The 23,076-nt window shown below is 36.8% G+C and overlaps 1 protein-coding gene across 6 annotated transcripts in view; it reads right to left on the bottom strand.

The window, feature by feature from the left end:
* Window positions 1-23,076, bottom strand: part of syt2a (synaptotagmin IIa) — a 77,060-nt gene that overhangs the window by 27,705 nt on the left and 26,279 nt on the right. For 2 of the 6 annotated variants that reach the window (XM_017723565.2, XM_017723570.2), the window contains exon 1: window positions 4,194-4,359. The exons of 2 other annotated variants lie outside the window; for them this stretch is intronic. The gene's annotated coding sequence lies outside the window, so the exon portion shown is untranslated. Of the gene's footprint in view, window positions 1-3,986; window positions 4,125-4,193; window positions 4,360-23,076 lie in introns of those variants that run through there. 2 more of the 6 variants (XM_017723566.2, XM_017723568.2) reach the window with 2 other exon arrangements.

The raw sequence follows: 23,076 nt of genomic DNA, 5'->3' as shown, positions 1-23,076 counted from the left end.
AATCGTTTATCCGCTGCAGTACCGGTATAGTATGTTGTCATTGGCATATAAATGTATTTAGAATGGACAACTTTGGTGGCAATGTCATTAACATAAATATTAGGTCTGAGGATCGAACCTTGAGGGACCACCTTAGTTACCAGTTGTGGTTGAGATTTACTATGTCCCAAGGCCACGCATTACTGTTAATCAGAGAGATAATTTCTAATCCAGCTAGTAGCCATATGGTCAAAACGAATATTTTGTAGACATTTTAAAAGTAGGGAATGATTAACAATATCAAAGGCTTCAGGGAGATCAATGAAAATGATTACACAATGTTTCTTTCTGTCACTGATACTAAAAAAAGATAGTAAGTTGACAGTAGCAACACAGCAAAGTGGTCTGACAAGACTGAATTTCAAGACTGAAATGTCTTTTTATTATTCACTGAAGTTGCTAGGATTTTTTTTTAAGATGGGTCTATAGTTATTAAAATCTAACGCATTGTCTCCTTTGTGAAGTGGAATTACATATGCTGTTTTCCAGATGCTGGGAATTCTGCTTGATAAAAGATATAGATTAACAATGTATGAAATGTGTTCTAAAATGATCAGGTCGCAAGCTTCAGAAAGAAATGGGTCCAAACTATCAATTTCTGTACTTTTTTTTTTAGCGTTGATGGTGTTAAGGGCTTCAGTTCCTATGCGGTGAGAGAAAGGATGAATTGCAAAGAGACCATGTCTTGCAGCAGGGTGTGTGTCTACTTCATTGAAAGGGTTTTTCCATTTAAGTATTACTATAGTATCAATTAAATGTCCAGCTAAATTCTTTAGCTACATGAAAGTAAGACATTGCTCTCTGTCTCCATTTGTTTTTGCGAGGGTCGAGGCTGTGTTTCTTGCATTGGGCAATGAAGGTATTTCAAAGTTATACCGGATTCCATCTCAGATTGTAATGTTTTTATAAGGGGCATGCTTGTTTACAACTGACAGGAAAGTTTTGTTTAAAATTTCTTCCACCTCTGGGGTTCTCTGGGTTTCCCAGTTGTTGTGCGATGGCCACTCCCCAGGCCAACACCACAACAGTTATTATTACAAAAAACATTGGATATTCCTTGGGATCTCCCTTCTATACTTTGAAGCTGCGTTTCATTTTAGCTGATGGATGGACTTCTTCAAGTGGTTTAAAAACCTGTTTTGATCTCTTCTATGAGAGGGTGCCCTGTACTCTTTCTACAAAAGACAATGGTATAGAATGTTTGTATTTTGAAAAGATTCTTTAAACTGGGAAACATCTTATTCCGTTTACAAAAATGGTTCTTTAAAGTCAAAACTGACCTTTGTTACCTTGTTAGTTTGAGTGACTCACCGTGTTAAGCACAATCAAGCACATCATATCATATGATACCATTTAAAAGACAAAATTCTTCCTGTAATTTTTGATCAATGCATAGTGACTTTTGTCTGCTTTATTTTAAGCAGCTGGGAAAGAATAATATTAACAAATAATATCATGCTCCACCTCTCCCACCTACCAACTCCCACCTAACAGTTAGACTGCGGATTCACATTGGCTTTAAAGAGTCATTTATTGAAAGGTTCTTCGGGGAAACCAAACAGGTATTTTAATGGTTTGGCAAGAATATACATTAATCAGAGGACCCTGATGAATAAAACAGTCCAGTAGTGCATATAAAACTTGATAGACTTCACCTATAATTAGCCATATCAGCATCCAAGGCTGCTACTTCTACTGCAAGGGGGTTGCTCCTGTTTTAGGAGGCCACTGGGCTTCCACTTTACCAAGAAAGACAACACCACCAGCACCACAGAAAGTCTTAACCAAAACCCATCCAGAATGCCTTGGCATGATTCTCAGTCTTTCCCTATTCGTTTCTCAGATGACTGTGAGTAAATGCAATCTGTCTTGTTTGGCCACGTTTGTCTGTCTGTGAGGCCAGCTGTGGCTGGACAGAACCAAAGTAAAGGTAAGAAATCCAAACATTAACTAGTATGTATAATTAAACATTTAAAATTCTATACTGAGTTTTGAGTTGATTGCAGTTATTAAAATGCAGTCAACAACAAAACCTTTATGGTGACAATACCAGACTTTCTACTTGGGGTCTTTCTTTCATTGTTAGGAAACAGTTTTCACTGATGTCGCCTTGATAAAATGATTATGTATAAAGTCTAGTATTAATTAAATCTCATTTATCATGTAAGTGAATTGAAATCACACTTGCAGCATGGCCACAGGGCAATAACTATAGCTTGTGTTCTCTCTTACATTACTCAGACTGGTTAAATGAAAACAGACTTCTCTCCTTCATTATAGTGATTCTGGGAAATGTGACAATTATTTAAACATCTAGTTTAGCTCCTTTGACCCCCATTATTACATAATCAATACAATATGAAACTGTATCACAGCACAGAAAGTGTCATAAAAACACCTGCAACTGTAGTTTTTTTCTCATATTTGCTATAATGACAATTTAAAGATGATTATGGTATAATTAAATGAAAGAGAGTTCAAAGTGATACACCACCATTTTACAAAGATACATAGACAGCTGGTGGGAAACTCCATGTCTAAATTATGCTTGATTGTCTGCAAGCTACATGAGCCTGTTAGCTTGATTGCAAGAGGGAGTGCATTAGAGTAGAGCAAGGATCTAGTCTCTAGGGTCCTACATGGTTTTTTCATTCTGCTAGCTGTTAGCTGTTACACACACTGCCCAAAGCAACCTCACCACCCCACAAACACACACAATTTAAAGAAAAATGAACAGATAAGTCATGAAAAAAAGGAAAACACTTGCGTCAGATATAGAACCATATGTAGTGGTTCTGTAGTAGCATATGTAGTCCCTTGTCCCACATTCATTACCAGCCTTTTTTGTGTTATCCACACATAAACCCTTAATATGGACAAATCTCCACTTCTAAGGTAAACGGAACTAGCAAACTGAAGTTCACACAAAGCTCTGTAACTGTCAAGGTGTTAAGCTTTAACATTTAGAAAGCAACATTTGTCCTTGGGAATGTCCCCTTTCTGTGATGCCCAGGAAAATCGAGAGGGGGTGAAAGGGAAACAGAAAGAGAGAGAGAGAGAGAGAGAGAGAGAATGAATATTCTATAGCATTAAAGTAATCCCCTTAAGAAATTATCTATATAGTACATTTACATGTGATTATTGATGATTGTCATAACTTTTAAGTTGGCATCACTGAGGAAAAATTATTCTACATCTTCCTTGACTTTACATTATTCACATTATTAAGGTTTACTGACAGAAACAGTGTTCTGCTTCTTTCCTTTACTGTGACAAAACCTTCCCCCATCTCTTCCAGTATGTCTAATCTCTTTTTTATACCGTAGAAAAGAATAAATGCCTTCTCAGCAGAGAAATGCTGCGTGGCTTCCCACTGCTGTTACTTGGTGCAGAGTGGTGTCGATCCTCACCCTCCTTCAGGACAAACACAGCAGCTGTCAGCAGGGACGGCTTTCTGGAAACTCTCCAGGAAAAAAAAAGAAAGAAAAATGGCCCTCGTGCAGACAGCCTTCCCACCCGGCCGTCGACAGCTCGAGGTTAAACTCAGCCGCTGCTGCACACTGATCTAGGATCAGATCTCAGCTGAGCTTTTCATAACCGCAACTACTAGCGAGCAGGAGAGAGAATGGAGCCAGAGCCAGCTACTCCTGAAGTGTGAAGCAGAAAGGATGCTAACGTGTGGTGTAGTTGATAAAAGCAGGATGATAGAGGCACATATACCTGGCACACACCCACACACACTCCCACACACATCTCTCTCCTGGGACAGGCTTCTTCAAGCGCTGCCGCAGCACCCTCATGACAAACTGATCGCGGCACCGCAGTTACTCCGGCTGAGCGAGGTTATGCATAGGATTCGCTTTACTGTCCACAAAATGCTGGCAGAAAATATTGCATGCAATAGATCAAGTCACCACGAAGAGAGAAAAGGGAAAGCAAGACCGTACAAATTTGCCCGCAGTACTTCTTTGTCCACTGAGCGCCAGTCTGACAGTCCTTTTCCTGCAGCGTGATTAAGTAACGTCTAATCTTGAGTATCGTGCACCAGACCTCTCTGTTTTACAGTAACAGTGTTGCTCTAGTTCAGAGTGCCCCTCCTCCTTCATTTCTAGCTTTGAGGGAATGAAAATCAAACCGAAAAGCTAAAAGCTTACCTGCCTCTAGTGTTCAGCGCTAATCCTTAGTGTGGGGCTGACCCATTCAGTGACGAGGCACTTAGGGGTTAAATGTTTCAGTGCCAATGCAACGTCTTCTGTCTCCAATCAGCCCGAGAAACTGCAGTCATCCCCCCCCGCACTCGCCACTGCAGCACTTCTCTCTCTCTCTCTCTCTCTCTCTCTCTCTCTCTCTCTCTCTCTCTCTCTCTCCCACAGACACACACACACACACAGGAGGAACACGCTCTCCTCCTCCCCCACCCACCATGCTCTCCCCTCCCCTCGCCCCTCATTCTCCAGCTCTCTCACTTTCACTCTCCCGCAAAGCAACCACCCCTACCCCACCCCCAACCCGCTCTTTCCTCTGCCCTCTTTCCTTCCCCCACCCTGTTATTCCATCTCACTCAGCTGTCTTATTGGAGATGCTGCTCACACAGTTCTGCATGTAGTCCTATTCCATTATCTCTCACCACTTTGTCTCTCACTCTCTCTCTCTGGACCCTATCCAACAGTCATGGGTTATCGAAGGAGATCAGTATGTAAAGCTTACTCATCCATTGTTGCCTCTGCGTCATGAAGAGAACAAACTGAGCGACATGGAACGGAAATGTATTCGAGAAAGTAACAAATAGAAAGAAAACGGGGAAATTAATTGGAGGCACAATCTTTAGTGCTAATAAAAACGAGAGGACAGTAGAGTGACGGGGCAGCAAGGTGCTCTGTCTCGCATGCCACTGCAGCAAGAGAGATAGAGAGAGAGAGAGAGACAGATAGTTTGGTTGGCAACACCTCTGCCTTCTACACTGTAGACTAAAAATAAAAGTTCTAAAATGCTTGCACATACGTCTACAGAAAGGGGGAAGGATGTTCTTTACTTTAAATACTTTAAAAAACTACTTTACACTCCATGTTGCCAAAATGGTTCTCTGAAGGACTACACACCGAAAGGTTCTTCATGGAACCAAATATTATCCAAATTTGGCACCTTTCAGAGTTCAAGTCATAACACGGATAAGATCATGTGTGTGTGCTGAACATCCTCTTCTTTCTTCTCGATAACTGAGCACTCTATAGAACGCAAATGACTTCACTGTAAATGGCAGGTGCTCAAATATAAAAGCAGCCAATGGCACTCACTGTATCTATCGTCTGCTCTGGCAATACTTCCTAGGTGTTCCTAGCTATTTCAGTCCCCATCTTTGCTGAGAAAAGATTTATTGTATGTCACAAAATATGAACCGTCCCCCTTAAGTGTGGTTACCCCCTTCATGTCTGCCTAAAAGCACTGGAGAATAAAATCAATAAAATCTCAATCCTTTTGAATGAAAGTGAACAGGATGTCCTTGAAACCACAGAGTGAAAAGAAAGCTGCATCATTTGATTCCAGACACTGTTGACTCTCAGTACTAGCTCATTTAATGGTGTGCTAGATATGGTATTTGAATTGTTGTCTAAAATAACCCATTGAATGAATTACTGTGAATATTTCTAGTGTGCAATTATGATATCCTACTTGTGTACAAAAAACACAATAATGGTATGGAAGCAATACTTTCTTCATTTCCCAAGGAAAAGACATCATCTACTACTGATCACCTGCCACTGCTTTTGTGGCAGATGTGCTCTTTCACCAACCAGAAGTCTACATATGAGAATGATGACACAAAAAAGCTTTTGAAAGCTGAGAAAAGGATACCAGATGGTCCTGGCCTCACGAAGAGATAGAGGGGCCTGGGACTGAAGGATAGAGCAGCCCCTGAGTAACCATTAAAGTATTGATTACTTGGGGATTTATGACACACATGAATGACCTCAGCTTGGTAGGTTGAGTGACGCTTGTTCTTAGTGCTGAAATATTGAGTGTAGCTCTGCCTTTTGTTTTGTCTCAGAAGGAGTAATATTTCCTTTGATCCTTATAAATGTTTAGTTTATTATGCTTATTTATTTAATCTCAAATAAGAAACAATGCTTTACTCTTCAGTTAGCCAATTTGCTAATATCCATCATGTAATGCAAAATTTATGGTCAGGCTGCAAGGCAACAGAAGCCCTCATCTCCAGATCTTAAAATCTATTGTCTTGTCCTGCATTTTGTTATTACTGGTAGTTAACTGAACTGTTGATTTAACTGATTAGCCACCTAGTGTCATACCAGTGGTTATGACACTAAGTGGTACCCAAAAAGTACCCACTACTTTTTCTGGAAAAGTGGCTAAACTGTAAAAAAATTAATATTTTTTGTAGCTACTTTCCCTAAATTTGTAGCTTGCTACAGTTTAGCCACTTTTCCAGAAAAAGTAGTGGGTACTTTTTAGCTATTTTTTGAAAAGTAGTGCACTATTTTTAGCTGCTTTCAAGGCACGACTGTCAGAATGTTTGTGACTTTCCACCTGACACACCAAACAAGCCCAACTGATAGTAACTGATAGTGTGAACAGGACACTGCATTTAATCATGTGCCAGAAAGAAACATACAATTGAATGTACAATTGGACTCAAGGCAAAGTCCAGGTTTTTCCTTGCAAAAAAAACAAAAGTAACAGAAACCAAACAACTTTGTGCAAAGAACTGTCAACTGTTGAAATAAAACTTATCCAATTTAAACATTTCAGCAAGAAATGTTAAAACTTCATTCAGAGTCCTTCATTAAACTTCTGCAACAATTCAGCCAGTGACCCTGGCTCTGTTTGGGGAGAGAATCACTCCAATAATTTCTCCCCTGCTGCAGAGCTGCTGTGGCTCAACAGCAGAACTAGATTGCTAGATAAAATAATGTAAGTCTTCTTTGCTGTAAAATCATTATAACACACAGATCTAACACAGTTTTCACAATAAATGGTCTTAAACTCTGGAGTTAATGTATAACTGCTAACTCACCAAACTTTAACATTGAAGACTGATGCGCAGACTGCTGGCCACACAGCCACATAGAAAATGAAAAGGCAAAGGGACAGAAGACAATTGTCGATAATTTAGAGACGGACAGATTTATTTACATTCATAAGCACTCAGCTGGTTTCCTCATAAGTTTATACTAATACTGAAGTCAGCTTCTCATTCTCCTGCTTCTCGTTTGAATTTTCCCATTCTGCCTTAAATTCTGAAAAAATGTTGTAAAAAGTCAAACACTGAGAGGCATTTTACAAGAAAGTCATGGAGAAGCAGAGCAAAGTAAGTGAGTTTTTATTTATTTCATTTTTAGCCTGAACTAGAACCTACTTACAGCCAAGATAATAAAATTGACATAAAATGTTGTGGCTCCCAAGGTGGTTTCATTTTTTGTTGAAAAGACAAAATGGCTCTTCTTAACATTCCAGTTCCCGATCCCTGAGCTAAGCCTACTAGTAAGGGGTGATCGGCATGTGACCATTTGCTCAAACTGTCCGCAGCTCAGTCAGGATTGCACAGTCACCACCAGCCCAGTTAACGGCTGCGTCCTGTGGTTCATTTTGCGCAGATTGTCTGAAGCCTGTAGTGAAATTTTAGAGAAAATTATCACTACAGTTACATACAAATTTTTAGGCACTACAGCTGCTAGCTACATTTAATAAAACTGTAGTGGCTACAGCTACTAGCTACAGAAATTTGTAGCTAGGTACAAAAAGTAGCATGCTACTTAGCTACTCCCCCATCCGTGGTTATAAGGCTTGACAAAATACCTCTGACATAGAACATCTTTTCTGTATAAATAAAAAAATATTAAAAATCCTAAAAATCCTATTTTATCTAAAGTAATAAATCCTAGAATATATCCTCCCCTATACAATACAGTGTTTTTTTTAGGTTTTTCTGTATGTCCATCACTCTTTTTACATTCATCCCATCTCTGGTGATTGTTAATAAAAAGATCTATATTTGTAAGCATTCCAAATCTTGTTCCAAAGCTTGTTTTTTATAGCTTTTTAAATAGCTCTTAGTTTTAATTAAGAAGAAATGATTGACTACTTACACAACAAAAAATAGTTCTCATATGTTTTCTAATTATTTCTATTGGAATTGATAATTGTCACAACATGGCCATTTTGATGGTAATGTTTTCCTTGGTGGAAACTCTTTCTTCTAATATATTATTGAGAAGCTGGTAAATAACATAGCACTCTAAACATGTCATCTCATTGTCCACTATAAAGTTCCAAGATTTAAACCATATTATTCAAGATAAATTAAAGAATGTGCTGTATTGTAATTTTCAAATAAAGTATTTATATGGAGTAGCAAAGACCTGTTATGAATTCACTTTGAAGCGCTATATTCTGGCATACTTATATCTTATCATACATAAAAGAACAGATTCTTATTTTCAACATTTTAATGCCATAAATAAGAATTTTGACTATTGTGACCTTGCTTATACCTCAGTCCTACAAAATAATAGTGGCGTGATCATACAAAATTTCATGATACTTGAATTGCCTCAGACTTGTAGCAGGCTTACATATTGTGTAAAGCATAGTTACCATAGTTATTCTGTTATCATTCTAATAGGAAAATGTTATTTTAAACTAAGATTTCTCTATATTCTTCTTTTAATGGAACTTATACAAAGTGCTATTTTTTCCCTTTCTCTTCCTTGCTCACCCTTCATCTCCTTCTTCCTTTACCAAATGTGTCCTATTGGGCTTTTCAGTTCTGTTTGTGCCATGTCCCATTAACTGAGAGAACATCCTGCTAACAGATTGCAGTATGTGCAGGGTGGAGTTCCTCTGGCACCAGATTGCAACTCTATACAACTGGCAGGCAGGGATTCTTGCTCACTGAAACACTGGGGTAGGCCTGTTTCTCACTGGCAGAATTACAAGGGCCTTATGCTACATGTAGAAGTGCTAATAGCAGTATTAAACACATTTGCCCATATTCTGCAACACTGGCATAGAAAGTATTTGTATATAAAAGTATTTGTATATAAAAAATTGTATATAAAACCACTTGCTATACAGAATCACAAGGTGCTTATAGACTGGCACAGACCTCCCTTCAGAATTTTGAGGCAACTATTATATTATATTATATATCAGGAGTCAGGGAAATTAGTCAGATGAATTAAGAGAGAGAGAGACAGAGAGAGAGAGAGAGAGAGGGAGAGAGAGAGGAGTGGGGGTGGTATAAGGCCAGCTTCTTAATAAATCACTGGGCTCCCCTGCAGGGTTTGCATTATCACACTCCACCAGCCCTAATGGTGAACACATCCACATTGTGTCCCTCAGCACACTGCATTATTTCATAAGCATTCAAGGCCTAGACTTTGTTGTCCAAAAACTCTACAAAATATACAATAAATATAAAATAAATATTTCCAAAAGTACATTGGGCTGATTTAGTTGATGAATGTAATTTATGCCAGATATGTGTTTTGTTTATGGATATGTTGTAGCTTGTTTACGAGCCTGAGAGCTGTAGCCAGAGATGCAGTCAACAGCATTAAAGAGAGGTAAAACTAGCAAGCCATTGACAGTTAATATTCATAGAGGCAGGAGGTAAGGGAGAGTCTCTTGAACAATGTCAATTATAAATCAAAATCAGAGCTGCGTACAAAAAAATCATCAAGCCAAAAAGACAGTTTGGGAGTGGTTAATTCATGTACATGAATTCAACTTGAATGTACACACATAATTAGACAATGATTTTTATTCTGCATGGAATGTTTTTTACTATTATCATGCTTTAATTAAAAAGGATTTTTTAATGTTTAAGTTGGATGTAAGATAATCATTTTGCATGCCCCATATAAAATCAATCAACCAACCAACCAATCAATCAATCAATCAATCAATCAATCAATCAATCAATCAATCAATCAATCAATTAACCTTTATTTTGACTCGGAAGTACATTAAGGGCAACCCTCATTTTCAATGTAGCCGAGCATTTACAAAAACAGGGATTGACATGACAAAGAGAATAATAACTACATTTAATCATTTTAAAAGAGAATTTTAAATAACAGTGAATAAAAGATAAATATAGATAAAAATAAAACTTGAGGTTTAAATTATGAGATTAAGGTCAAAAGAAGATAAGAGGTTAATAAAGTAATAATACAATAATACAAATTAAAAAGTAATGTTACAAAACTATTAAAAATAAAATGAGAGAAATAAATAAATAAAAAGAAATAAAGAACTAAGAGAAGAACTAAAACAAAAAATAAAAGCTATGAATAAATAAGATTAAGTAAAACAGGTACAGGCTTTCTGAAGGTGGTTAGGTATGATACCAGTGAGCTGAGTTTTAATGTTTCCTGTAGTGAATTCCAGCTCGCTGGTGTAATGTAACTAAAAGCAGATTTTCCCAGTTCAGTAAAAACTCTTGTTATCTGGCAGCTGATCCAATTACTAGAGGAAGTCTGATAATTACTGTTATTTGTATTCACCAATGAATTGATGTTTCTTATAAATAAAAATCAACCAGTGTGTTTCCCTTTGTATCGTTAAAGAGGGCCAACCAACTTTTGCATACAGCTCACAGTGATAAGTTCTGTACGGATCTCCAGTAATGAACCTCAGTGCAGAGTGATACATTGGGTCCAGTAATTTGAGAGAGAGGGAGGGAGCATATTTATAGATAACATCGCCATAGTCCAGCGCTGATATTAAAGTTGCTTCAACTAATCTTTTTCTGGCGTTCATGGGGAAACAGGACTTATGTTTATAAAAATAACCTAGCTTCTGTCTGCATTTACTGACTAGTTTATTTATGTGTGGTTTAAAACTGAGTTTATCAGTTTTGATAAAATGTGTCTTATGCATCTTTAAAATAAGTATTAATGCACTGAAACTACAGACTTGTGAGTATTCCCAAAGAGCTGTCACAATGCATGGTTTTTGTCCCCTTTTAATCCAGTCCAGGTACTTTAATCATGAGTCTCAGCCAAACTGATCTTTGTGTTTTCACAGATAATACAGCTAAATAATTGAGGTTAGATAGGTTGCCAACTGACCATTTGCCAATTCTGACAAGTCGATCTTCCTTAGTTATGCTACTTTAAAGTTAAGAGGTACAAATGAGACTTACATACAGAGCTGCACCTCCGAAAACATTTTTCATTCAGAAATATACTACTTTGGAAAATTGTTCAGTGCACACATACATGTCTTAGAACTGATAAAATGTGAATGCTGGCCAACATAAAGCAACCAAAAAAGAACTTTGGATACCATGTTTACATTAATCAAATCATAGAAATTGTTTATCACATGACATTAAAGCAGTATGTTTTCATGACAAATAAACAGGAAGCGACAGAATTTGCTCCTTCAGAGAAGCTAACGCTAGAGGTAAAATGGAGGTAGTCAGATCAACTCCTCAATCGGTGCCTACATGAGGTCTTTTGGCAAAACAATGCATGAGTAAATGTACTTTAATGTTAATCTTTGTGCAGAATATTTTTAACTACAAATGTGAGCACTGTAGGGTCCTGTTTAATCTGATTAAATCATGCTAACTGTCAGCTGCCAAGTTAAGAAAAGCTAACTAGTTAGCTTCAATCTTGATATTTTATGTAATATTATTTAATATTAAACATAAAAAAATCATCTGAAATGGTCACAAACTGTACTTTTGTTTTTCACCCAAAGAGAAAAAATAGTTCAAAATTTGACCAAGAATGTGTCAGAAGAGATAAATCTAAAAAAAAAGATACAAATTACAAAAATAGTGATTAAAGACACTTTTACTCTCATGCACGGGTCAGCACAAGCATTGCAGAGAGAAATGGCAGCCATGGGGATCTATTTTATGGTTAATATACTGTACATCAGACAAGCCATTTATAATCACAAATAATTTAAAAAGTTACATACTCAATATGCAGAACACAGCAAAATAACAGAGGTAGAAAGAAAAATCCCTGCAAGCATGCTGATGCCATCTGTAGACCCACAGTTTTGGAAATGATGAATAAATCACAGACAACAGTGCCAAATTGCAATGCTGGGGTTTAGGTATTGGCCAATGATTTTACTTTTGGTCCATCACTTGGAATTATAGCAATCTAGATAACATTTAGCACTAAAGCAGGCTTATACCTGTGTTGATCCAAGCTCTGTTGACATCCATTTTCCAGATTGATATATAGTCAAATCAATTATTTTATTTTGATTAATAAAAAGATCATTTGTTTCATGTTTTTCTCTCTGCAGCTTTTTTGGCGTGGTTCATTCTAGGGCTTTCTATCTTAGGGGGTCATTCCTCACCTCAGGAACAATTTTCTTTACAGACCATTTTCATTTCATCATGTCTGATTTGGACACATTAAATACAGATAGTGTATTATAACTTTTGTGGAAAAATGGCAGGAAATTTTGGCAGGATGACAACCTGACCACTGAGCAATTAGAAAAAAAAAACAACACACACACACACACACACACACACACACACACACACACACACACACACACACACAAAGCAACAGTAAATTAAATTTCTAGTTTATCTGGTATGATCAATTGCATTTGGATTCAACTGCACTAAATTTATTGTAGAATTAATTTATTATAGAACTACTTCTATCGTAGAAGTAGTAATTTACGTTACAGTCAGTCATGTAGGCAAAAATAATATTTTAGACAGGCCCATGTAACAGCAGACATAATACCCATTCCAAGTCTTCTGCCATCAGTAGCCAGCCTATTCACATCAACAAGAATGCTAGAGGTATATATGCCCCAACAACACTGCAACACCTTTCACTATAAAGCATGCGTCCACTAAGAATGGGCACATTTTTAGCCCAACGAAAGACAACATAACTGAGTTTAAATTGGACAGCAACAATATTGAGGATAAGCAACACAGCAAACTTAAAGCTCAACTTGTCAAGCATCCTAGGCTAAAGCATTTGGCCATAATTGGCTTACTAAATATTTATGGACCATTTATATCTTTTGATGATTTTATGCACAGAAGAAAATTACTTTGCCATTTTGGCACGGCATTATAAGTATCAAATTCGCAGACCAAACATGCTGTAACTTTTAAATACAAGCTGAAGTTTTGTGAGTTTGTTTTTGGATTTGGAAATGGATATAAAACAACATACTGTGGTGTGCTACATTCATTTGTACATGCTTTGATCACAGCTGGAGCAAGATAATACAAGACACAACAGCATGCTGCTAAAAAAAAAAAAACTGAAAGCTTGATGGCATGAGTTGCTTGGCTGAGAAAATAAATCTTGAAATGACTTTAAGTATAGTTCAGAACAAGTGAATGTTAACTGATGAACAAATACAACTCCAGTGTAGCTATTGTTACTCATTTAACTTATAGGTGATAAGGAAGCTAGGCAGCTGAAACTGGTGAAACTGCACTAAATGGCTACTTTTTATGTGACATTCTGGACTGATTTTTAAAACTTTTTATTGTGTGCTAAAAATTGGTTTATGATCAAATTTAATTGACACGCCTGATTATTTGGCTGTCAGATACTTTCATATTCTACAGTAAAATCACTTACATTTTTTAATAAATGCAGCAGAACACACTCTGAAACTGTAACATTTGTCTTTTTACAACCAAATAACCATTTTATATTCTGACGCATACATATGATTCTTGTTTGTGTTTCTTTTAACAACGGCTTAAGACAACAAAACAACAAGAAACAAAGGATCAGAATGTCATGCCTCGGACTGAATCGGACTCAATGTCCCACAATGCTTCAGGAGATCACATGACTGTGCACAATCACATGCTTCACAGTCTCCTGATTATTAACCCAACACACCTGTGCATGATGACCTAGTTAGTTAGTATATAAGTATATATATAATGTATCTTTTCAGTTAGATTCAGTGTGAAGTATTGTTTCTCCCTGAGCATACTGAGCGTTTACTTTGTTGTTCTGAATTCTGTGTACTGACTGTATCTTTGTTATTTTGACTTTGCCTTTTGATCTCCCCCTTTTTTGTACCTTCACCAGCTGGTTTTGTGTATTTGAACTTGGACCTTTTTTGGATTGTTTTTTTGACCACGAGATTGTCTTCCCCTTGGATTTTGGTTGCCTGTGCTTTTTGGTATTTGACCCTCGCCTGTTTTTGACCCTGATACTCGTTCTCCTGTATTAAACCTTGTTTGTCTTCTTATCCGCATTCGTCTGACTCCTGTGCCCGTCCTAACACAGAATTGGATTAGGCTTATTATAACCATACCTGATCCAATAAAATATGCTGCTTCCAATCCTTTGGATCAGATGGGGACTATCTGATCCCTAAATTTTGAGCCTGTCCTGTACCACTGAAAACCACAATGACTTCTGAGTTATTTCTGGGATAGGAGTGATTGCTGAAGAAGTGTGACTCTTATCTCAAGATGCAGAGAAAGTGGGAGATAAATGGATTTAATCTTTCTCCCTCTCCTGCTCCCTTGAAAAGCAGATTTCAAGCCTCCTGCTGTCTCAAATTAGTGCTAATGTGAGGAGGCATTAAAAGGGCTGCTCTTCCATGACTACCTCAACACTTTAACGTCTGAACAAACTTTTGCCAGATCACATGTTAAAGCTATGATTAGGCTGGATAGGCAATAATCTGTTTTCCACAGAGGTCTTGGACTACCACAGAAACAGGTTAAGGTTATAAGACAACAAAGTCACCATCGGAAGCATATTTACAGTAGTATCTATTTTTGGTGGCTTAATTTTGAACTTTGTGTTGTCCATGGTTGACCACAGCTAATTAAACTCATCAGATAAATATCAAACCCTTCATGAGTCAAGTCAAGAACAGCAAAACCATGAAAATGTGCAGTGCATGGGCTCCCAGGATTGAGATTTAAAACCACTGCTCTAGATTGTGGATTTTTCAGTTTGACCACCATGGAGCCTCTCACATCCATTCACTTTACTGCTGTGAAAAAAGCCTCACCTGCTTTCCCCACTCACCCTTCTAATTAAATTAGTAACTGCACAGACTTAGAACTATGTAGACACTGTTCACCTGGCTTACAACATAATGGGTTTTTCACATACTTATACTAACAGCATGATTTTGTCCAGCTTTTTAGAAAGTCCAAGTGCTGGTGTTGTCCCTCACTTCGAAATCACTCCAACACCCCTCCATCTCCTGAGCCAGTTCGTATTTTCCACACAGACTACCTCTGCATGACATGAGAAATTTGGCAACTTGACTGCTAGAGCTCACACATGGTGGACATTTATATACATTATTTGCACCATGGAACTGTTCAGCAGGCCTACACATACTGGAAATTTTCACCAATCACAATAAAAAGTTCTACAGATTGTACACAATTGTCAGTTTTTCTGTACGAATGATAAACAAGACTATGTTAAAAGTATGTGCATTTATTTACCCTTAGTGTTTTGGCTTGTGATTGGGCCATTGTTTCAAGCCTGTACCTTTATTGTTAAACAAGCATCATAACTTTAACATGTCTTAAAAAGGATATGAAAATGGAAAATCTGGAGGAGAGCGATTACAGAAGCTTTTGAGCAAAAAGTGGAAATGTTTGCGTCTTCACTCCACTTACATACTCTGCAGAGAACATAATTTGGATAGCTGCACAGCAAGCATGGCGCCAACTATGGGGGGCGTTGGTTTGTTCACCCCGAATGTATTACTGCTGAATGTTTCAAGGTCAAAAGTGTCCATCTGAAATAGTCCATCACTCTGAAGAAAATCACCCTGTGCCAGGCCAGTGGTCAAAACAATCCACTGCCAAAAGAAGGCAGCCACAAATTATGTAAATTAGCAGATGCTTACAATTACTTAAGTGACATCCCACGCTTGCCAAATGGTTGCACAATTCCACTCCATAGTGGCCAATGGCTAAGGAATAAACAAACCCTGGATACTCTCAGACTGGAAAAACTGTGAATTCTAGTCCCTGCTGCTGCTACTGACATGAATTCAGGTCGGAATGTGTTCTTTGAACACCATAAGTGGAGTAACATTTGAATGCTTCAAATTTTATTTCCAAAAACTTTTTTTCAACCATAAAACAAGCTGAAAATATAACTAGAAAGTGTCACATAAAACAAGCACAGAATGTTAGCTATAAAACAGATTAACTTGGGTTTCTCTGGCTTCAGTGACAGATCATCAGAAAACTAATATGACAGAGCTGAGACAATCACTTTAAAGTGAATTGCCTCTCCTTCTCTTTGAAGGATGTAATTGGATCTTACTTCTACTTGTTTATGCGCTAAGAGCAAGGGAAAAGGGAAAAGCATCCCAGTTTTGTTAGAGAATTTTTAGTTGTTTACTTGTGTCAGGTCAAGACTACTAAGTTTGATTTTGTCTACTTTACCAAACTGATCTCAAAACATGAAAAATAGATAGAACTATTATAAAAATAGAACTATTAAAACTAAAACAGCCCAAGAATCAAAATAATTCAACTATATTGTTGATACTGAATTTAGATTCAGAAACATATTGAGCAGAAGTAAGTGAATTTTTAAATAATTTTGATTAGGGATGCATTAAAACCATTTTTTCAGACCAAATACAAGTACGTATTTTTAGTATTTGCTGATACCGAGTTCAATGCCATAACTGAGTGACCTACTTAAAATTAAGTAGCTGTTGGTGTAAATTAATGCAATGTACCTTAACAATTAAATGATTAAAAACTAGTTGATTTTAAATGACATGCATTATCTAGCTATGTTACATTAGTTACCTTGGATCGAATGGTGTTGCAGCAGAGAAGAGAGGGTTTTGTTCTACATCAGAAAAGAACTTCAGTACAGCTGTAGGAAAAGTATATTTTGCTCTCCTGCTCCTCATCGGTCTCTTTCAACAACAGAGACAACAGGAATCACATTGAGGCTAATGCATCTGAGAAGCTCACTTGAAGAGTGTTGAAGCTCACTTGAAGAGTCTTGTTGAAATCTTTTGGTGGCTGGTTGAGCTGTAGTTGAGTGTTTTCTATAGACAGACAATATTGTTCCATAAAGACTTACACTATATGTTTGAATGGACCATCAAGTATAGACAAAGCCTACAATATATTTGCTCACGCTGTACGAAAGTGCTCTGTCCAACTGACACACTACGTGAAACGCAGCCTCTACAGACACCTTTGTCTATCAACAATTATGAATGAAGCTGTTTAATTCAAAACAACAACCTGCATACGGAGCAAACTTGCTGAGAAACTGAGCTGATTAAGAAAGCTAAGATTGATCCCTCATCTCAAATCTTCCCTTCATGTCAATATTTTGGAAAAAGCTGTGGTGCAACAACTAATTTCCAACTTCCTATAGGAATCACATACATGAAAAACTTCAGTCTGGATTAAGGGCTTATCACAGTATAGAAAAATCCCCAATGAAAACTGTAAAAGATCTCATTATTCTCTGACCAAGGAAAGTGTCCAAGTGTCTGTGTTGGTTGTGCTTGAGCTTAGTGAAGCATTTGATGCATTAGACCACTCTATCCTACTAGACAGGATAGAAAACCTTGGAGTAATAAGAGCAGGTTTTTCCTAGTTCAGATTTCACCTGACTGATCGCTATCAGTTTATTGTGTAAACAGCAAATAATCTGTTCTAACAAAACTATGGTGTTCCACAGGGGTCTGTTTTAGGACCATTATTGTTTACTTTTTATGTGCTATCACTGGGTACCTTTATGAGTAAGCATGGCATAAATGTCCACTGCTATGTTAATGACACACAATTGTGGCCACATCTGATGATGAATTTGAACTTAATACTGATTGAGGACTGTGTGAAAGGCATAAGAGATTGGATGCCAAATAAATTCCTCCTACTCAACTTAAACAAAAGTTTCTTGGCCCAAAAGCTGTTAAAAACAACTTTGTAAATGAACACTTAATTTTAATAACTTCTCAGTTGCATCAGGTACATCTGCAATAAACATTGGTGTCACAATCAATTCTGATCTGTGCTTCAATGCATATATATATATATATACAATGTTGCTAGAATATCTTTCCTTCATCTTAGCAATACTGGCCAATTTAAGAAATTCATTGTCTCTACCGGAAGACAGTTAACATCTTCATTACATCAAGGTTGAATTACTGTGATGCAAAATATTACTGTCCAAAGTCTTAATAAGTCCACTACATCAGTGCAGTTTCATAAGCACTACATTAGTTGCTAGGTAAATTCCATATTGAGTACAAAACTTTTGTACTTGCATATAAAGCTCGGAACAGCCTCACCCCTCAGTACCTGAGCAAAATTGTTTTATTTATGATTCACCATGCTTACTTAGATCATATGCTGCTGGCTTACTATTAGTACCTAGAATTCATTAAATTACATTGGGTGTAAAGGCTTTTCATTCGAAGTCCCCAAGCTTTGAAATAACCTTCCAGTCAGTGTTTGGGACTGAAACACAACCACAGCTTTTAGATCCAGGGTAAAAAACTACTTGTTCAGCCAATCCTTTGGTATTCAGTTTTTCCTGTTATATAAAAGCTACAGATCTGGGGGCTCATGGGCAATGAGTATCATGGTAAACTGAAAATCTTAGGGGGCCCTCATGTCTTTGTTAGGCTGTATTAGTTGAGCCTGTTGGAGTCACTGCTGCACTCTATTAACTCTATGTACTGTTCTAAGTCACTCCTAATAGTCTCTGTGTTTCTTTGCCAAGCTCAACAACTGCCCATCCTGTGTGGTCTGATGCTGTTTTTTCATCTGGACCATTTTGACCACAATGGAGCTTACTGCTGTCCAATGCTGAGGATTAAGTCTCACCTGCATGCCACTTACCCATATGAAGATTCTGCTGCTGCACAGACTCACACTGTTTAGTCATAGACATTGCTTTCCCTGCTTCACAGTACTCTGAACTTTTCTTATTTCTCATACTAATGGATCATCATTGTAGGGTTCTCACACTAGTCACTGATGTTCGCTTCTAATAACATTTTTCCTTGCCATGGTTACCCTTGGCTTGCTCAAGGGCACTTGGACCCAGATTTTCTGCAAAGCTGCTTTGTGACAACACCTGTTTTAAATATTGCTATACAAATAAATTAGACTTTGACCTGTTTGCTTTCATTTTGCAATCCTATATGTCTCCAAATGTATTAAGGAAATGGTTTGTCAAGTTTTACTGTCATGGTGTTAGTAACAATTCTCTGTGTGAGCAGAACCTTGTTCACTTCCAGCTTGAGTGGTTTGTTCATTAACGTGGCAACATACACTAGGCTTACACATCACATGCATTTTCATGAAGTGGAGTATGAGTTAATACCCAATACCAGTATTAATGCATTGATAATGTGGAAGTAATTATTTTGACATTAATTGGGTCCAGAGCGGCATACTCACAACCATCTTGCTAAAGGGCCCAACTATCTAGTATTGTTTGTGGCAGACGTATGACATGTCTACAATATGCCATTTTTGAGTTGAGCATAGCTTTCTCGAACACAGATAAATCATGTTACCCCTTTTTCCGCCTTTGTCTGATATAGACGTGCTAAAGTGTGTATATGTATGGGGTATGCTTTGCCACTAATTGTCAAGTTTCAAAGATTGTGATTAAAAATTGCAATGATTTTTAAGGTTCATTTGGTTTGAAATGTCAGCAGGTTTTGAATGTTCAAGGGAGTAGTAAGGTTTGATTCAAATCAAACTTATTCTGGTGACTTATTCTGATATGTAGGTTATGTCGTATAAAGCAAAGGGGTAGACTGAGTTGATACAGGGGCTCAAGGCAAAGACAGGAATGAAGCCCCCGGATGCACATTTTAAAATTAATAAGGCTCACGGTTTCTGAGTGGCACATCCATCTACACTGCAAAAACTACATCTTTGCCAGTGAAAACATCTTATAATTCTAAGTTTGATATTGTTGTTAAGATTGAGCCCATTTCTAGACATTTTGTTAAGTGAAATCATCTAACTATATTGGCTGATAGTTTGGTTGTTTTAGGAAATAATGCTTGAAACAGAGAGATCATTTGGTACAAAGTAACACAGAGATAATGAGCATGAAATTACTGTATATCAGGAAGTACTGAGTAACAATCTCTATTTTTTCAAGAGAAATAATAAGTAACTTGTAATGGATTATTTTTTTTTGTAATGGATTAATTTGAGTCATTATCCCAACACTGGAGTTACCTATATTTAGAGTAAAATTTTTATTTCATAAAATGTTCATTGTTCTTTCTGTAATTTACCTGTTTATTGAAAAACCTCTTAAACAAAAATTGTATGGATTAATAACTGGCTCATCACACTGATTTGTGACTTATTTATGGCTCTACTCAAGCTTTAGCTGAGCTTAGTAACCCTGAGATATTTATCTGATCATCACATTGATTTATCAGTCTACTCAGACTTTGGCAGGAACATCATAGTTTACAAAGAAGTTGCTTTTAAGTTTCCTTTTTAGAGTGTGGCTAACTGGCTATGTGCTGTGCACTGGTTTTAAAAGAATAATTATAGTTTAATAAGAGTTATTATTATTATTCATATTATTATTATAGATTAATAATACATTATAGTGAGTAAGTATTCTAAAAGTATTCTCCTAAAAATGTAATAATGTAAGTGCATTCTGAATACTGCCTTTATTAAATGTAATTTGGATTGAATACAGATACTTATTCCCAATACTTGTATTACATTACATTCCAACCCTCTCTAAACTAACATTAATGCTGGTATTAAATGTTGTCTGCTAAGCTCATACAGCACTCTATTCTGACTGAAAAAATCAAAGATAGACATTTGGATTCTACATCATTCATACTACTTCATTTGATTTTTTTCTCAACACCCAGAAAATCACACTGAAAAAACTCTTCTTTGTAATTTCAATTGTCAGTTAATTGCCTTGCTTTTAGTTATTTGTGTTTACAGTGTCATCACATAACAACATGGAATAGTTTGTTATAAATATGACTAGGGACTGCACTGAAATTACTTATAATTCATAGCTGCAATTGCAAATAACAGCAGTTTTTAAAATGTATATGTAAATATTTCAGAATAGGTTAGTAAACATCAACACATAGAGTACATTATATCTAATTAGCATTTTCATGGAGCCTTTGGCTAATGGGTGCCCTAAGCAGCTGCCTACTTTTGCCTAGTTCAAAAATGGCCCTCTTATTTCATTACAGAGGATTTTATCAGGGGGTGTAGAATTTTTGCTTAGTTATTTTAATACATGCCAATTTCTTGCTTCTGGGATCTGACTCAATAAATTTTTTTCTGGATTTATCATGGGATGCAGATTATACAGTAATAAAGGTCATATCTCTAAGTTCAACAGAGTAAATTTTATAATGGTGAGTAGAATTTTGGCAATATATTTTGACACCTAACAAAATTATACCCCCAACACCATTTTCTCCGGGGTGCAGGGTCTGACTGCAACTAGATGTATTGTTGTGATCTATTTTGGTGTGCTCTTAAATTGAAAACAGGCAGCAGACCCAGGAACTGGCTATGGCTCTGTTTATGCATGTTGTAATAAAAGAGAGACATCCTACCCAACAAGAGATTCTCCCTGTTGGACATGAAAACAGACTACAGTAGGTCACTAGAATTTATTTGATTTAAGTCAGACCTTGCATCCTGGAGATATGATTTTAAATTGACATTGCTAAAATTCTACTTCCCTCATAAATTCCCCTTCCTGCCACTGAAACAAGAGACATACATTTTATGTTATAACCTAAACATCAAGATATTTCACCAAAATAAATTTTATTTGAGTCAGACCTTGCACCCTAGAGAGAACAAAAACAGGGTAAGTAGAATTATAGCATGTAAAAAAAAGCATAACCAAAATTGTACTTCCCTTGCTGATTGCAATTTTTGATAAGGCCATTTAGTCTATCAAGATATCATGCTTATATGCAATATCGTGTTGGGGAAGGGAGTAGTTGGAACTTTAACCTCAGGGGATGAGGTTAATAGATTTCTGTAATATATATATATATATATATATATATATATATATATATATATATATATATATATATATAAAATATCTTCTTCAACCATGGTACTACCTCACAATTTGAAGCAATACATTCATGTAGCTTTAGGACAGAAAATATGGGACTGGTATTTTGGCACAAGAATCTGGTCAGCTCACACACAAGCAGCGGGAGGTACAAGGAGGCATTTGTGACTGATGAAGCATAATACCTTGGTCATATGCTTTTAAAAGCATATTGGGAGGTGCCTGATTAAAGTGTCCTTATATTGTCAAGGCTACACATGACTAGGGAGTAAATTTTATGACCTGTTGAATGAGCAACAAGATAGCTATTTTGTGTGACATGGCAGATTGCTGTCAGTTGGGTGTCGGTAATGGGCAACAGAGAGAGGTTACATAATGAATTTGGCTTTTCTCTTTTACTACTGAATAGACATGTAGTAGACCAAAAACTGGCCTTATTTCCTCAATAAGCAAGTTAGCCACATTAAAAAAGACCTTACATTTGTGGGCTTTCAAATTGCTTTACATTATGAACTGAGTCTGACATCAACCTAACTGGGAGTTGGAGTTTTCACTCAGACAAATCAATATGTTCTGTTAAACTTACAAGAAGTATGCAAAAGAAAGTGAGGAAAATATATGTCCTTACAAATCCACAGTGGTAAACTAAGAAATACTGTTGTTTTGATCATTTGAAAATTAATCATACACACTCACTGGCCACAAGTACATCTACCTTGTACAATTTATTAGGTCCACTTACTATATATGAGCAATTTATAGCTCAACAGTTACAGATTGTTGTCTATCTGTTTAACTGCAGAATTTGCTGGCTGCCTTAAACCCTTTCATTAGTGGTCAGCACCTCCACAGGATCACTGATGAGCAAGTTTTATAATTTAAACCTAAAATTGCATATTGCAGGACATTGTTGAACATTGTTACACAAAAATGCTCTGCACCACAGATGTTTTGA

Source organism: Pygocentrus nattereri, chromosome 9, assembly GCF_015220715.1.
Source record: "Pygocentrus nattereri isolate fPygNat1 chromosome 9, fPygNat1.pri, whole genome shotgun sequence".
Classification (NCBI taxonomy): Eukaryota; Metazoa; Chordata; class Actinopteri; order Characiformes; family Serrasalmidae; genus Pygocentrus; species Pygocentrus nattereri.
The sequence above is the reverse complement of the archived record's forward strand: the minus strand, read 5'-3'. Positions and strand labels throughout refer to the sequence as shown.